Genomic DNA, 18,249 nt, shown 5'->3' with positions numbered 1-18,249 from the left:
GGGCTCGATCCCAGGACCCTGGGATCATGACCTGAGCCGAAGGCAGACGCTTAACGACTGAGCCACCCAGGCGCCCCAAAGAAGAAATCTTCTTTGAAAAATAGACAAGAACAACTTGACTGAGCAAAAACTAAGAAAACTCATTTTTGTTGTTGTTGTTGTTCTCACAAAATTCTCCAGGAGTATTTGCTCTGCTCTCAGTAATAGTCTGCCATTTTGATGTTCCCCTTACAGAAGAATGCTGAAGTCCAGAGCTCTTACAAAACTTCTTGTTAAATGCTTGTTTCCTTTTAGTTCAAGTGAGTTCTTTTATTCCTGTGTGTGATTTGAATTTTCTTGGCAAAGCTAAGGGAAAAAAAAACTCCTCCTGAACAGATGAGCATCTCTCCTCTTCATATCGAGTTGAGAAAAAGAGCTTCTGCCACATACTTTCATCAGAATTAAAGAGTTCTGATATCTGCCCTGCAAATGTGAAATTACAAGAAGTGGCCAGGATGGAATGATGGCTTATCAGAAGCCAACCTGAAGCAGGCATTGACCAGTTATTCTTTTGAATATAGTGAGAATAACAGTCAATCTGTCAGCCCACATTTACTTGTTCTAGAACCATTAGTGGACATAATGGCATCTTTGACCTTAAGAATTTATCTCTTAGTGAGAAGACAAATAGTAAACACAGAAATAAATCCAGGATCAGACAATAACCTAATAATTGTAGTGCAAATGTAATAATAAGTTGTAGTTCACTAACTGCTCTTCTCTGCATTATTTCACTTAATCTTCAGGATTAATTATGGTTTTCTAGGGAGGCACTGGGCACTGGAGTGGGAAACATATTCTCTCTGGCTGTCTCTCTTTTCTGTTCCATTCGCTCTGGGTTGGTGTCATGCCTTGAATCGCCCTTCCTATCATGGAGGTAAGAGTCTCTTCCTCTATTTGAGGTCTGGGTCATCCTCTTGTCTCTATGACTACTCTCTCCCGAGGTGAGCTCATCCAACCCAATGACTTTACGTATCATCACCATGTTGATGCTCCCAGATCTGTATCTTCATCCTTACCCTCTCATCTGAGCTCCAGATTCATATATTTTACTATACAACTAACTACAGATGATACTGTAATTAGATACCTCACAGGAATCACTGTGTTAAAATATCCAAAATGGATCTCTTGATTTCCTCCTGCTCTCAAACTCGTTCTGGCTGCACTCACTCTTCATCCCTCCCAGTCCTACCTCTAAAGAAAAAGGGCCTCACCAGCCACCCTGGGCTCAGACCAGGAACTTAGGTGACCCTTAATTTTTGTCCTTCCATCATTGCTAACATCTAGTCTATGAGCAAATCCTCTTAATTGTACATCTACAACATACTTCAAGCTGTTTTTTTCCTCTTCATCTACTCTTGCCACCATCTTAGCCCAAGTCCTCATGGTCTCCTGCCAGGTACCTGCAGTGGCCCCCTAATCTATTGCCCTGCTCCCACTCTGCCCTTCCACCCACCCCTGACAAGCCATTCCCTAGATAGTATCTAGAGAGATCTATAAATAGCAAAACAAAACAAAGCAAAGCAAAACCAACTCGTGTCTTTCCTGTGCTTAAATCTTTTAATGATCTCCAATTCTACTTAGAAGACATTTAAAACTTTTTTTTAAAAGGTTTTATTTATTTATTTGACAGAGAGAGACAGCGAGAGAGGGAACATAAGCAGGGGGCGTGGGAGAGGGAGAAGCAGGCTTCCCGCTGAACAGGGAGCCCGATGCGGGGCTCGATCCCAGGACCCTGAGATCATGACCTGAGCTGAAGGCAGTCGCTTAACCAACTGAGCCACCCAGGCGCCCCGACATTTAAAACTCTTTTCTCTGCCTTAAATACCATGTGCAATATATGGCTCCTGCCCATGTGCTAAACTCCCCAACCTCATTTCAGGCTCCTGTCTCCCTCGTCACCATTGTTCAGCCTTCCCTGGCTTTCTGACACTTTTTGAACACACCAAGCTCTTTCCTACACCAAGAGCTTTGCACCTGTTGTTTTCTTTCCCTTTCTGGCTCTTAGCTTGATTCCTCCTCATTTTCCATGCTTCATTTTAAATTTAACCTCTCCTGGTCACCCCCTCCCCTTACTTATTTCTCTATCACCACACCTAGTTGATTTTCTTCTTAGGGCTTACTTTTGTCTAAAATGATTTCGACCATTTTGAAAGTGGGATCATCCACGTATTTCAGGGCAGTTTTCCAAATTTCCCTATTTTGGACCGGACGTTAAGTCATCTATTTGCCTTTTTGTATCAGTAGCTCACAATGGCATCTCCTAGAATTCTGCCTTACCTTGATTTCTAACAAGATTAACTGGTTTATCCAAGCCACATAAAGGCAAGTTCTCTGTTCGCCAATCAAAGCTCTTTGCACTTTACTGAAGTTTAGGTGACAGTGGTGGTTAATGGGGGGGGGTGATTTTCAGAAAAAGTGACAAAGAATGTGCCTGGTGACTGCATATGACTGATGAATTTTCACTAAGTAAATTCCAAAACTATTTGTCAGTGATATTCAGTTAGCTACTACTTATGTCTCTCTTCTCTCTCTTTAGTATAATGGAAATTCGAAAACTCTGCTCACCCTCATGTAGACACAATATAAAGACCAATGAAGTCTTTGAACTAGGAAGGCATACTTGTTACCTGGGTAATTCACTCTGGTTTTATTTCGGAATGATTTTAAAACCGTAAGAGGCAGCTTCTCAGGACTAACATTTTATATTTCTCATTGCTTTCTTTTCTTGCTCGTAGCATTGTCATCCTTGTTAGGTGCCCACTTCAGAGTAACCTTTGTTGGAGAGAAAATGAATAAGACAAAGGAAGAAAGACATGACACCAAAAGGGGGTGGTTGGGTCAGAGTGCAGGAGAGGCCGGTATGAACAATCTCTGCTCCTGCCTATTTTAATTATCTCCCAGTTTAGTTCAACGCTAGCTTCCCTGTGGCTGTCATGAGCTGTGACTTCAGCTCATGGTATCTGAGTACATTGAAATTTAACACCACCAACTTCGTAATGATGCTCAGTACCATGCTCTAATTAAAGCCAGCCACTGGCAGCCATATGAACCCTATGCAAAGGAGATGATGCAGTGAATATGTTGCTTGAGAGAGAAAGGAGACGTAGCAAGGAGGGAGCCAGGGAGAGCAAGAACTCTGAAGCCTGTATGAGGAAAGCAATGTTCAAGTATTGACCATTATCTGTTCTTCCATCATTGTGGCTCCTAGGGGAAGCCCCTGCTCTGGTTTAGCTTCTCCAGAGTGAGGAGAGGTGATGTGGTTCAGTTGGGAAATACCCAAAAATAAACACACACAAAAATCTTCATTCCATAGGGAAGAAAACCAAGGCCTGGAAGAGGAGTGTAATGACAAACCCAAGCTCCTCCCAGATCATTTTTCACACAACTACTTCAAGTGTGAGGCTTAGCAATGATCAATGAATTGATAATGAATCTGCAATATTGGCAACTAAGCTCCAGTGATTTTTCTTAAGGGACAGGCTACTGCTGGCTAGGCCGTGAAAGCTGCATCAACCGTATTGATAAATAGAGACAAAGTCAGGGTCAATGTCATCTCCATCGACTCTCCTGCCTTTACCCACCCCCAACTAATCGCAATAAATGGCACCATCTCATTCGGTTCTTTAAGTTGAATCCTAGGGGTCATCCTTGATCCTCTCATTTTGTTCACATTCAACCCATTGGGGGTTCTGTCCATCTGCCTTCATGACAGTCTCCATGAGTCCATCATCCAGCTCTACCACCACCATAGTCCAAGCCAATGCCCTCTCTCCTGGACTACTGGGACATGATCCCTGAGCAACCCCCTATATCCACTCCTGCCTTTCTACCACCTGTCACCCTGACAGCAGCAGAATATTGTTTTTACCATAAATCAACTCATTTTCACACCCCTACTTGAAACTGTATAGTGATTTTCCATTACGGTAGAAAAAAATTCAAACACCTCATCCTGGCCTATAAATCCTTATATAATTTGGCTGCAGCTAATTTCTCTGACTTTATCTGGTACCTCTCTCCACATTGCTCACTACACTGCAGCCACACTGGCCTTCTCTTCCCTGAAGATGCGGAAGCCATCCCTCCTTAGGCCTTTCGTACCAGCTGTTCACTCTGGAATGCTCTTCCCCCAGATACTCTCTAGGCTGACTTCTCATGACTCAGAACTCAGCCTCAAATGTCTCCTTCCCAGAGAGATTGCCATCTCTCTGTCCTCACTGTCATCATCACATTATTCTGCTTTATTTTCTTTGTGGCACTTACCAGTCTCTGAAATTATTTTATTACTTCTCATTGTCTTTGACTCTGCTCTCTAGAATGTAAGGCACATGTGAGCTAAGACGCTGTGTCATTACCCGTTTTATTCTCCATGCCAGGAACAATGCTGGGTGCCTAGAAGGGGCTTGCTCAATAAAAAGTTGTTGAATGAATAAATGAATGAAAACATGGAAGGTCCACCACCATTAATATCATCCTCATAGCACCTGTCACTTTCCATGTTCTTATTATATACCAGGTGTATTATCTCAATTAATCTCCACAACTACATGATAAAAATATTACTGTTGTCCATTGATAGACAAAGAACTAAGGTTAAAAAGGTTATGGAACTGGGGCGCCTGGGTGGCTCAGATGGTTAAGCCTCTGTCTTCGGCTCAGGTCATGATCCCAGGGTCCTGGGATCGAGTCCCACATCCGGCTCCCTGCTCGGCAGAGAGCCTGCTTCTCCCTCTCCCTCTGCAACTCCCCCTGCTCATGCTCTCTCTCTCTGTATCTCTCTGTCTCAAATGAATAAATTAAAAAAAAAACTTTAATAAAAGAAAAAAGGTTATGGAACTTCCCAAGTTCACAGGTAGAGAAGAATGAAAGCAGTCTGTCTGGCTCCAAAGCCTCTGCTTTTCCTCTCTCACACTATGCTTACGTTGGATGGCTGGAACTGCTTTGGTGGGGCATGGGTCTAAATCCATCCATTTGTTTGTTCTGTGCTAGGCACACAGTTGTGTACTAGGCACTATATGAGGTGTGAATTTTGCAGTGAACAAGATAGAATTCTTGCTTTCACTTCTCTTACACTCCAATAATTATTCGGTTAATGCTCACAAGCGTCATTCTGATTGTATTAGTCGGCTCAGGCTGCCATAACAAAATACTGCAGACTAGGTGACTTAAACAACAGAAATTGATTTCTCACAGTTCTGGAGGCTAGAAGTCCAAGATCAAGGTGTTGGGAGGGTTGGATTCCTCTGAGCCTTTCTCGTTGGTTTGCAGATAGCCACCCCCTTGCTGTGTCCTCACATGGCCTTTTCTCTGCACATGAGCATTCCTGGTGTCTCTTCCACTTCCTATAAAGACACAGTCATAGTGAATTAGGGCCCCGCTGTTATGACTTCATTTACCTGCACCTTTTTATTTACCTTTTTATTTATTTATTTTTTTGAGAGAACGCGCATGTGCATGTGCACTTCTTGGGGGAGGGGGGCAGAGGGAGAGAGAGAATCCTAAGCAGGCTCCATGCCCAGTGTGGAACCTGATGCAGGGATTGATCTCAAGACCCTGAGATCATGACCTGAGCTGAAATCAAGAGTCAAACGTTTAACCAACTGAGCCCTTGGGTGACCCTACCCATACCTTTTTAAAGGCCCTATCTCCAAATAACAGTCACATTGGGGGTTAGGGCTTCAACATACGAATTTGGAGAGGGCACAATTCTGTCAATAATACTGATCATCTAAAAATAGGAACTCTTTAAAGACATGAATAAAACCTGAATTTCCAACTGGATTAATATTAGTATTTTTCTAAAAGATTTTATTTATTTCTTTTGAGAAAGAGAGAGAAAGAGAACATGAGCGGGGGGAGTGGGGGGCAGGGAGAAGCAAACTCCCTGCTGAGCAGGGAGGCTCTTGCGGGACTCATCCCAGGACCCCAGGATCATGACCTGAGCTAAAGGAGACACTTAACCGACTGAGCCACCCAGCCACCCCCAGGTTAATATTAGTATTGTATAAGTCCTAGATTAAACTCATTTATATTAGTATGTGATGTCTATGTTATTTCAAAGTCCAAGACTATATTTTACAATGAGGTGCAAAATCAGTTATTTCTGAGAGAAAGACCTGAGGAAATCCTATCACAAGCAAGAAGGGCACTCGCACAGATAATTTTCACAGTAGCATGGGATGGCCAGAGAGGAACAGATTTATCTTGAACATAGCCAAGGCTATTTCTTCCATTCAAGTCTTCCTAAGTGAATGAGAGACTTCTATACATAATGGATTTTCATACCACATCTCCTAGCAAAAGTGTATAAAGAAGGTTCTGGAAGGATAGTGACTGAGGGTATGAAGCAGGTTCCAACTGGATTTGAATAATCTCTCCCAGCAGACTTTGCAGAACAGAGCGATCTAATGTTTGGCTGAGATTCAGCTATATTTACAACCTTTGCCTGGAATACCAGCATCAATAATTAACTGATGGAGGGGTACAGTGGCCCAAATACTTAAAAAAATGGTATCTATACAAGAGCATCTTTATATTTGGGCTTGAAAAAATTATTATGGGGCCCTTTGCCTGTATTCAAACAATTAAAATTTTTATTTTCCTTAGCACATAACCAATTTAAATTCTAAAAGCTATCAGGTGTAGGGCAGAGCATGGTACTCTTTTCTGTCTGTAGAATTTAGCATAGAGGCTGGAAGAGGGTAATGTTCAAGAAATGTCAGATTTTTGGAAAGCCTCGTTAAACGACGCAGTAACAACAATAAAAATATTGCATTGTGATTAGAGAAACAGCTTGGGTGGTGGGGAATAAAACGGGTATAAAACAGGCTGAATTCTGGTCCAAACACTGCCCCTGACTGGCCAGGAGTCTTAAGAACGAGCAGACCACCCACCACCTGCCAAAAATCTCTGGGGGAGTCTGGGTTTCCTCATATGTAAAATGAGGCAATAGAGCTGGTTCCAAGTTCTCTCTAAAATGTCCTGTTTTAATGGTGTTGGGTGATGATTACCAGTTGGATATCAGGTAGGGTTGCCAGATTTAGCAAATAAAAATACAGGTGTCCTGTATTGTATGTCAACCCTCATATACCCTCTTAGTAGAGAGGCCCCTGAGAAAACAAAGTCCTCACGAATAATCTGTAACGTGCATAATCTGCTGGCATTTAATAGAGACCTGACTGCTTATATTAAGTTTTGGAACTTGCAACATTTCAGATTGGTTTTGGGTTGGTTCTGAATGGTCCTGTCCCTACTGATACAACGCCAGGCACAGAACTCAGAGCAAGCTAGGTGACTAAGTGCAACAGAAACCACTAATATTACACTGTATGTTAACTAACTAGAATTTAAATAAAAACTTGAAACATTAAAAAAAAAAAGAAAGAAACCATTGTAATCCCTTTTCTCTTGCCATGCAATGGTTTCCCAATGGGGCAAAAACCCACCAGTAACGCTCCTCATGCAAGGTTCTGCTGGGGTCGAGAAGGCAGCCAAATTCTTGTTATGCCTCTGCCCTTGTATACCAAGCCATACATTGGCATTCTGGAAGAATTTACATGCATAACAATGTACCATCCTAGAAAAAAAATACGTACATCAGGTTCTCTGGGATCTTCAACCAGATTCAGCCCCAGCCTGGCCACGCTCTCACGGGGATGGGGAAGAACGGTATTCCTGGGTCAGGAAAAACCATCTCCTTGAAGACCTTCAGAAGAATGTTTATGTGGCAAGAAATCAGTATAGAAACCAGCAAGCTATTTGTTCTCTGTACCAGGATAGCGCAGCCCTTCCGGCATTTTGACAACTGACTTATGGTTCAGGTCAGACACGGTAAGTAAATTCACCAGCCACGTTGTCCAACCCATAGCAAAGAGAATGTGAGTCAAGCATAGTAAGACGAGGCATATGGGTTCTGGGTTTTGGGGTCGTAAATACAGGTTAGGAGCTTCATACCAATTGCTTCTATCCCTTGACACATTTCCATTTTAAGGTTAAGTAGGTTTAATTACACAGCTCCTTTTCCCATCTTTGCTTCTTTTTGACATTACATAAGATATTTTAGGAACAGAGAAAGGTTAATGGGCCTATGATGGGGCCTAGAATTAACTTCCTTAATTAAACCTCCAGAAGACATCTTTTCATTTCTTTTAATGACCTGTCTTGGTTTAAAAAGACCCAAAGCTCCTGCAGTTTTGTGCAGGTCCTGCTCGTATAAGACCCACACAATCCATCATATGATTGGAGCTTTGTCTTAGATGATGTTTCTGGTTTAAGCAGCTGCTGTCATCAACAGGGGGGCCGAAGTTGATGGGCAATGAGAAGATTAATCTGTTCAGTGTTGTGACTTTGGAAAATTCACCTTTGTGGATTTTGACACTTATGGTTCAGGCATCAATTTATTTTTAGAGAGTAAATCGATGACTATATCCCTCCTCAAATTATCCTCATCAAATATTTGTAAATTAAATTACAATTTAAATGTACCGGTGAGTGGACTGCAGTCCAAAACCTTGCCATGCATCTTTTCTAAAATTCATATCATACTCCAAATTTATCTCCTATTATTTAAGAATTTTAGTATGTGTTTCTCTTCCATGAGGGCTTGCTCTACATTAATTTATTTCCTCTTTTTTTCAAATGAAGTCTCTTTGAGGAACGGTCATCATTGAGGGGATTTTTCAGAACCATTTCATTGTGACCAAATTCTTTTTATATTGAAGGACACTCCCTGTAGTCCTAATTTTTTTGGTTTAATTTAGCAGTAGCTCATTTACATTTCCTGGTATTATTGGAGGAGAAAATATATATGCTATTAGCGTTCTTGCTCTTCCAAGATGATAATTTTAGCAGGATTTCCTAATCAGTAATATGTATCCGAATCTCCCTTTAAAATGTTAGCTATTTTAGCTAAATTTTAGCTAAATATAGATATGTATATATATATTTATATGTATATATATGTATATTTATTTCTATTTATATGCATTATATTTATTTATATGTATATTGTATATATTTATATCTGACTGGCAGGTTCTGATTTAGAGATCTGGACCAAGACAATGAAATATAATCTGTGTTTCTCAAAGTTCCCCAGAGGATACTGAAACCCACCCCATGTCTATATGTGTGTCTGGAAATGCAGTCTGCTTTAGAACTCCAAGCCCAGGGCAGTGGATGACTTCTATTCCTTCTTCTCCAAGTCTTCTCTTCTACCTGATCACAGAACTGCCTGAAAAGGGGATTGTTGCTAAACAGCTTCTTGTGACATTGACCTCAACATTGAGCATGAAACAGAGAGCTGTTATTATCTGAACTATGCAAATGTGAGTGTCAGTGAATATGCACTTCATTGAAAAGGCCTGTGAGGGACAAAATCCTGAATCTGTTCCAGGTGCTTCCACAGTTCTCTCTCCCAGTTAATGGAGCAGCAATGGCTTGTTTCTTATGGTGTGTAGATCCTTCAGGTTGCTAATGGACGTCCTGTGTTTCGTTACAAAGAGAGTTTAAGGAACCTAGGTGGATATCTAGGAGACTGTCTGCAAAGTGGTGCATTCTTAAACATGGCACTTCGTCTTTCCTCTTTCTCTAATTCAGACATTATGTGGTGTGGATGCCTGTCACCACTTGGTGTTTTATTCATATTACATACCCTGAGTTCAATTCTTTCTATGAGCATTAATTATCCATATTAAATAGAGTGGAAAATAAATGACCTTATGTCTGTCTTTTGCTGTCCTCTTCAGGACAGGGCCGGAATGAGCAAATTAATCTGTAATAGGATGGCCAGACTGGGAGGTGTCAGGGGACATGTGGCATGGGGACAGAGGGTGTGCGGATTCAGCTGCAAAGTTCAGAGCATAATATCCAAAGAGTAAGGCAACCCAAAGTAGTTAAAATCATGGAATCTGCAGTAATCAGACAGAACATGATCAGGAGAAACCAACAAGCAAACAGTATATGGAAACTTTCCTGTGTTTCCCTCATCTGTAAAATGTAGATAATTCAGTACTTAGTAAATTGGCTTGTTGTGAAGATTAAATTTGCTTCATACACATAAAGCACCCCGAATGGTGCCTGGTGCATGGTAAGTTTGAATTAATGTGTGAAATAGCATTATTGTTATTGTTTTCATCAGCAGAAACCAGAGTATAAGGTGGGTTCTGGGCCTTAGGAGCAGGGAATAGGAAGGCAAGGTGGAAGACAGGGTGCAAATGTAGCTTGACCTCTGACAAAGAATGCTGAGTTGGAGCTCTTGAAAGCTTGAGTCCCAAATTGATCTTGGAGACCAGTTGAGCTGAGCTTGAAGCAGAGGGTCCTGAGAACCCCAGTGTGGGGAAATGGGGTAGCAGAGGCTAAGACCCAATTTCTAGAACTGTTTAATTGACCCCACCTCTTGACTTCCTTTCCTTCTGACAACACCATCATGCCCCAAGGGAAAGAGTTCTCTGACCATCTGGGAGAGTGGCTGGTGTCCATGTTAACTGTCATAGACAGACAGTCCCCAGAAGGCAAGGTTTGGTTGTGTCTTAGGCTATAATTCTTCTGATTATTAGATGTCACAGGTGATTAGGTATTTAATAAATGATATGAGGTAGATCATTTCCCTTTAGGGTAGTGGCAGAGCTAACTAACATAGGTAATTTTCACTATTAACATCAATTCATTCCTTAATATCCATCATTGGAGAATCTCAAAGATTAATCCATTGCAAATATTTCCACTAGATCTGTGTTTGCTGTGTATTTTTCACAGTTCCCTGGGATAAGGTGGTACCTACTTCACACAATGACTATATTCCTTTAATTATTTCATTCGTCAAGCATGCACTGACTGCCTACTATATGTTAGTGATGGTACTTGATACTCAAGATACAAAAGAAGAATGTGACATGGTTCCTGACCCCAAAGTGTCATAAACTGGTATAAGAACAGAGACAAGTTGAAGCATAGTTCAGGGAAAGTGCTGCTAATTGAGCAAACACGAGGTGCTGTTGGGATCCAGGGATGATCAACTCTACTCAGTGGTTGAGAGTCATGGTCAAGAAGAGCTGATGGTGGGATAAAAATAAACTCCAGATCTTCCTCCACTTTTTTAAAAAAAAAATATTTATTTGTTTATTTGAGAGCAAGAGAGAGCACGGAAGTTGGGAGGGGTAAAGGGAGAGGGAGAGAAAGTCTTTTAAGCAGACTCCCTGCTGAGCGGGGAGCCCAGCTTGGGGCTCCATCTCATGATCCTGAGATCACAACCTGAGTAGAAACCAAGAGTCCGATGCTTAACTGACTGCACCACCCAGCCTCCCCTTCCTTGACTTTTGATGAGGTTACATCCCGGTAAATCTACTGTAACTTGAAAATACATTTAATATACCTAACCCACCAAACATAGTAGCTTAGCCTAGCCTACTTAAACATGCTCAGAACACTTATATTAGCCCGCAGTTGGGCAAAATCATTTAATATGAAGCCTATTTTATAATAAAGTGTTGAAAATCTCCTGTAACTTATTGAATATTGTACTGAAAGTGAAAAACAGCATGGTTGTAGTTCAGAACAGTTGTCACTGTTTGGGTTGTTGACCCTGATGATCACGAGGCTGACTGGGAACTGCACGGGGCTGCTTCTACTCAGTATCACAAGAGAGGATCGTATCACATAGTGCTAGCCAGGGATAAGATGCAAACTCAAAATTCCATGTATGGTTTCTACTGAATGAAGATCCCTTTCGCACCATCATAAAGTCAAACCGTAATAAGCTGAACCATGATAAATTGGGGACTGTCTATGCAAGGTCTTAAAAAAGAAGAGGTTTATTTGGCAGCAAAAGAAAAAGTATGCAAAGCAAAGAGGCAGCTTGGGAAAAAGGAGAGGAACGAAACACATTGGTTGGTATAAAAGTGGGAAAGTGGGAGAAATAGGATTGGCCGGGTAAATAAAAGCACTATCACCATAAACCTTGCATGAAAACCTTGAAAGTATTGAATTTGTCAGGAATCATTAAAGGACTTGAAACAAGAAGACAGTGTGATCAGATTTGCCTTCGAGAATGTTCTTTCTGATGCCAGTTAGGAGGATGCAATGGATGAGCAAAATAATTACATAGGGAGTCCAGGTGTGCAGTTGAGAGACTATTTTAATGTCCACATTACATATGATAAGGACCTGAGCTAAAGCAGGGCAGTGGGGATAGAAAGGAGGATTGAAAAATCATTTAGGAGCATCCATGTGGTTGCAAATGCAAGATTTCATCTATTTTAATGGCTCAGTAATATTCCATTGTGTATATATACCACATTTTCCTTACCCATTCATCTATTGATGGACACTTGGGTTGCTTCAGTATCTAGACTATTGTAAGTAGTGCTACAGTAATCATAGGGGTGCATATATCTGAAATTAATATAATACTGTATGTTAATTATACTTGAGATGAATAAATAAATAAATAAAATCATTTAGGAGGTAAACTCAAAGGACTTGGTGGCCAGCTGGATGTCTGTAAGTGAAGAAGTACTTAATGCCAAATATATTTACTGCTGGTTATCACAGTCCACAACTCATATTACTCCAGGTCCTTACTGGTGATTAGAAACAAATTCTGCCCTAATAGCCATTAAAGGGGAAAATGGGGTTGATAAACCTGCTGGAGCAAAAGAAAGAATATTTTAAGGAAGTTTTGGATTTCGCTGGGGTCCTTTCTTTCTCCATTTATTTATTTATTTATTTATTTTTATTTTATTTTATTTTTTTTAAAGATTTTATTTATTTATTTGAGAGAGAAAGAATGAGAGACAGAGAGCACGAGAGGGAAGAGGGCAGAGGGAGAAGCAGACCCCCTGCTGAGCAGGGAGCCCGATATGGGACTCGATCCCGGGACTCCAGGATCATGACCTGAGCCAAAGGCAGTCGCTTAACCAACTGAGCCACCCAGGCGCCCTTCTTTCTCCATTTAAATGCACAGAAAACCCAAGGAGGTTTGTTAACTGAAATCTTGTACATGGAGCTAATGGTGAACCCAGAGAGTCATGGTCTTCATCTCTTGATCAGTCCTTCCCAAATTTAAGATGCACACCAATCATCTGGAGATCTTACTCATCCGCAGGTTCTGATTCAGTGGGTCTGTGGAGTGGGGTTTGGGATCCTTCCTATTTAACAAAGCTCCCAGGTGGGGTAGATGCACTAGACTCCAATTTGAGTAATCTGTCTCTAGATTGTTTCCCAAAGAAGGAGATAGATTTTGTTAGTGCAACAAAATGACCACTCGCCCACTGCAGCAATAAGGAAAATAGTACAAGGCTCAGATTATGCTCTGGCTGTTGCTGCAGACCCTTCAGACCTTGTCTGGGTGGGGCCTCTTGGGAATGGTACCTATCCCAGGAAAAGCGTTGGTAACGTTCTGTACAGTCAAATGTAGTCTGAGCCAATAAGGTTGTCCTGGTGTTCCTCCAAGAGCCACAGAGTTCTCCCCCGCTCCCCCCCTCCACGCTGCCCCCGGCATGTCTCCCTGAGCAATCAAGCCCTAACTCAAACCTGAAAATAACTCCAACCCCCTGGCCCACACACAGTCCCACCAGGCCAAAGTGGGATAGCGTCAGTTTTGTTTAACTTGCTGTGGGGTTGAGGAATATTTGGGTTTTAAAGAGTTATAAAGGGCTCTTTGTAGCAATTGCAATATTTATGTACACGTCACCAGAGACAAACAAGACTGGAAATTAGGGAACTGGCTTCTTCTCACCTTGGGAGTCAGTCCTCATCCACGTTTGACCTCTACTCACTGACCATGCGGTGCTCAGATTATGGTTTGTTTATATATGCCAGCTCTTTAATTATGAGAGCATAAGTCCTAGGGGCCAGGACCAGATGCTGGGGTTGGCATTGCTTGGTGGGAGACTGGCACTGACAAATGGCCTTGGGTGGCTCAGACCCAACCTGGCCTGCTCGGGTTGCCTGAAATAGGAAATTTTTGCTGTAGGGAGACTGCGGTAGGCTCCAAAATTAAGAGGAGTCTGGTATGAGGAAAGGTGCTATCTTGGGAATCAGAAACTAGTTCTAGCTCAGCAATAACTGGTTATGTGATTTTGAACGAGGCATTTTGTCTTTCTTGGCCTTGGTTTCTCTCTCTGAGAAATGAGGAGGTGGGCTAGGTCAGTGGTGTTCAGCCAGTTCTCTGCAGAACCCTACAGTCTTTATGGAGGTACCAGGAGCATCAGGCTGGATCTACCAAAAAATTATCAACTCCGGCTTATGTGAGTTGGTAGCTTCCCCACATACACATGACCTTGGTTTTTGGTGTCATGGTAACCTTTTGCTGTTCCATAGAGGTGTTCACATTGGTGAGGCCACTGATTTAGATTTTGGACTTTCTATGGTAAGCACTAATAAAATTCTAGAAGAAAAGAAGACTGAAAAAAAAAATCAGCTCTAATGTTGCCCTCAGGAATTCCATGATCATGGATCACACATGGAAAATACATAGAAAAAAGCACATTAACTATATGAACATGACAGCACCAATTACATTTCTAGGGTATACCTTCTCCTAAAAAAATTGACCTCTGAAAAATCAGCTCCAGAATTAATTTTAGTAAACCAAACCTGAACAAATCTACTTTTTAAAAAATGCATTTATTTGGGGTCCTGGACCATAAGCTGGAGCTACATGGCTGGAGCAACCGCTAGACTTGTCCTTATCTCAAAATATTTCTTCTAAGTAGCCTATAATCTTAGCGATTTATTTAAAAGAGGTTGACTTATATGCAAACAATGAATCATGGAACACTACGTCAAAAACTAATGCTGTAATGTATGGTGACTAACATAACATAATAAAATAAAAAAATTTAAAAAAAGAGGTTGACTTTTTTTCATTGTCTTGATTGTGTGCTCATATGTGTTAAAATCCTTTCTGAGGTCTACTAGAGGGATTGTTACCATACTAGTATTTCCCCAACTCTGATTTTCCAGGAGTGTTTTCCTTCAGCAGGTTGTATGGGTTTACAAGGACTGAAGTGCCTAGGAGCAAAGTTCAATCAAAGTGGCTATTTATATACAACTTGTACTTACAGTGGAGCAATTCACAAAGAATTTCCCTTTGTAACACTGACAACAGCACCTTGAAAAAAGCAGGCATACTTGTTGAATGACTGAATGACCATTCATTCATTTATTCATTCCATGGAGTTGACCCCATCACAGAGCTTTGTATGAATTACTGTTTTCTGCTTTGGAGAATTGAAATGAAGCTATGCTTCTTCTAATAACTATACTTTCATCTTGATTCACTCAGCCAGCTGGGGCTTCATATTTACCTGGCTTTGAAGATCAGTCTTTTGGGGGACAGAGGCTACTCACCATCATCCTACTGTTCTGTTTCCTTAATAGGATTCTCCTCTTTGGCTCTTCCCTTGACCACAGAAGGATCATTCAACACAGAGACTACTGACAGAAGGGGGCATTTTTTGTGTGAATAGGGGTGAGTCACGATTAGTTAATAGAAACTTGATTCTCAAAAATACAGTGAAATCTAGGGGATTTTCATTTTCAGCTGCATATAGTCCTTGTTCAGGTTATATTAGAATATACAAGTTCATGAGCACAAATCTTGAATTGGTTAGATGTTTTTCATATTACAAGCAAATAAATACCTGACTGAAATTTGACATCAGAAGGCTGATAAATTGGACTCAGCTTCCCATGGGCTTGAGAGCATCTTCAGAAAATAGCATTACATTCCTACCTTCCAGGAGATGGGGAATTGGCTTTTTAAAGCATTATGTATGAGAAAGGTGGTTAATAAACTATAAAAGATGTGAGATTATAGACCCGAGAAAATCTGTTCTGGAACTTAAAGGATCAATGGGCCCAATTCACCTAGCTAAGAGAACTATGGGTGAGATAGCATAAGACACATGAGGAGGCTGGGAGAGAAGAAAGCAGGATATTGTGTTTTCTGTTTCCTTACTTGACCTTGAGCCTCTGTGGAGCTTAGCATGCCCATCCACAAACTAAGGACAGAGGATCTGCCTCTCACTTTTCAGTGATCTTGGAGGTTTGTGGAGATAGTAACGATCAGAGCGTTAATGTTAAAAGTGTTGGGGTGCCTGGGTGGCTCAGTTGGTTAAGCGTCTGGCTCTTGATTTGGGCTCAGGTCATGATCTCAGGGTCATGGGATGGAGCCCCGTGTGGGGCTCCACGCTCAGCAGGGAGTCTGCTTGGGATTCTCTCTCTCTCCCTCTCCCTCTGCCCCTCCTTCCACTCTTTCTCTCTCAAATAAATAAATAAATCTTAAAAAAAAATAATGTTAAAAGTGTCACAGAGGAAGTGCCACTTCTTTGAGGAAGACATGGTTGCAGCTATAGTAGAGTTCTGGATGCCCCACTCCTGCTCCTGACTCACCACTCTTCCCTCTGGCTAAGGAACAAGCTTTTAAAGACAGTGGGAAGACACTCATGGAAGCAGGGGTGGCGATTCACCAAATTCGAGTTACTGTAACCAGCCACAACGTAAAATCTCTGGAGAAGATAGATATGTGCTGACCTGCTCAGAGGCACAAAGGAGAATAATCTCAAAGTGAAAGGACCAGTTCAGAGGCCCACCAAGACTCTGAGAATTACTACAAGGAAAACTCCTTGTGGTGAAGGTCCTCAGACTTGGTATCCTTTTCAGATGAGGATCCACAAGCGACCCACTGATTTGCACCATCCTTCTGAGATTGTTAAGCAGATGACCCGTCAGTGTGGAGCCAGGACTTGAGGTTGAAGCCATCATGGTAGATGCATAAATCAACTTTTGCAATAAATCGATGATCAGTCGTTAAGGAAAAAAAGTCACAGAGATAGAAGAGTGACTCATCGTGAGATAGCTATGGCAAAAACACAGGCATTGAAGCGATACAGACCACTGTTCAAGTCTGAAACCCTGCCACTTATTAGGCTACTTTGACAAAGGCATTTAAATTTTCTGAGCCACACAACCCTGGCTCTACCTTTAAAATGGAGATTATAAAATTGGGATAAAAAGGTAATTTACATGCAGGAAATACCAGATCTTATGGAGTACATATTCAGGTCACAGCTCTCATCACCATCGTCCCAGCTAAGAAATGAGAAGTTCATTTCCTAAGCATTCATTTATTCAACAGGTATTTTGAGTGTTCGCCATGTACATTGGAAATTAGATGTGATTTGATGTCAGTTTATGATGTCAGTGGAGACGAAATGAAATCACCTTAATGCATATGAAGGGACTATGTTCCCCTTAAGTAAAATGTTTCAGTTCATAACTGACCAATAAGATTTCAGCTGCACACAAATGGCTTTTGTTTTTTTAGATTTGTATAATCCATTATTCATATTCTCATCCAGTCTTTCTTATGATTAACCGCATATTTGCAAGATGGTCACAGGGTGAAGTAAAGCTGGAATCTAAGCTAATAAACAATGGGCTCCTTGGAGGCAAAACCTATGTCATAGTTAACTGTGCCTTTCAGGGCCTAGGAATAGCATCTAGACTTTGAGTTTTATTCTGGAGGAGATGGAAGCCATCTGAAAACTTTGAGCAGAGGAGTATCATGAACTTACTATATTCAAAGAGACTTATTCTGTCTTATGTGGAGGACAGCTGGGTGAAGGCAGAGAGGCCCTTAGATGGTCATTGCAATAATAAAAAAGTGACATTATAGTGATTTGGTCTTGAGTAGCTGTGGTGGGAGGTGGTGAGAAATAATTGGATTCTGGATCTGATTTGAAGGTAGCATGACCGAATTTGCTGGTAGATTATAGCGTGGTGTGAGAAAAAGAGAAGAGTCAAGCCCGAGACCAAGGATTTGGGACTGAGCAATGAGAAGAAAGATGTCACCACTTACTGAGATGAAGAAGACTGGGAGCAAGTGGGAAAACTCTTGAGGGGAAGATCAAGGATACAATTTTATGCAACTTAAATTTGAGACTTCTATTAGATACTCAAGTGAGCATTCAGAGTTAACAATTGGATTATTTGAATCTAGATTTCAGGGGAAATTTGAAGCAGGAGATAGGGATTTGGCAGTCATTGGCATATAGACAGTATTCGGCATCAAGGGGCTAGAAGAGATCTCCAGAGAGTGAACATAGAGAGCAAAGAAGATGAGGTCCCAAATGTGGGGCCTAGAGCACTGCCATGTTCAGAGTTCAAGACAAGAAGGAACCAGCAAAGGAGGACAGAAGG

At 41.4% G+C, this 18,249-nt stretch overlaps 1 pseudogene; it reads left to right on the top strand.

Annotated features, from left to right (window-relative positions):
• LOC116646832 overlaps positions 1–17,674 on the top strand; it is a 68,857-nt pseudogene extending 51,183 nt beyond the window's left edge.
• The last annotated feature ends 575 nt before the right edge of the window (positions 17,675–18,249 follow it).

The sequence above is a fragment of the Phoca vitulina genome, unplaced genomic scaffold (genome assembly GCF_004348235.1).
Source record: "Phoca vitulina isolate PV1807 unplaced genomic scaffold, GSC_HSeal_1.0 scaffold38, whole genome shotgun sequence".
Taxonomy (NCBI): Eukaryota; Metazoa; Chordata; class Mammalia; order Carnivora; family Phocidae; genus Phoca; species Phoca vitulina.
This window is presented reverse-complemented; position numbering and strand designations above follow the sequence as displayed.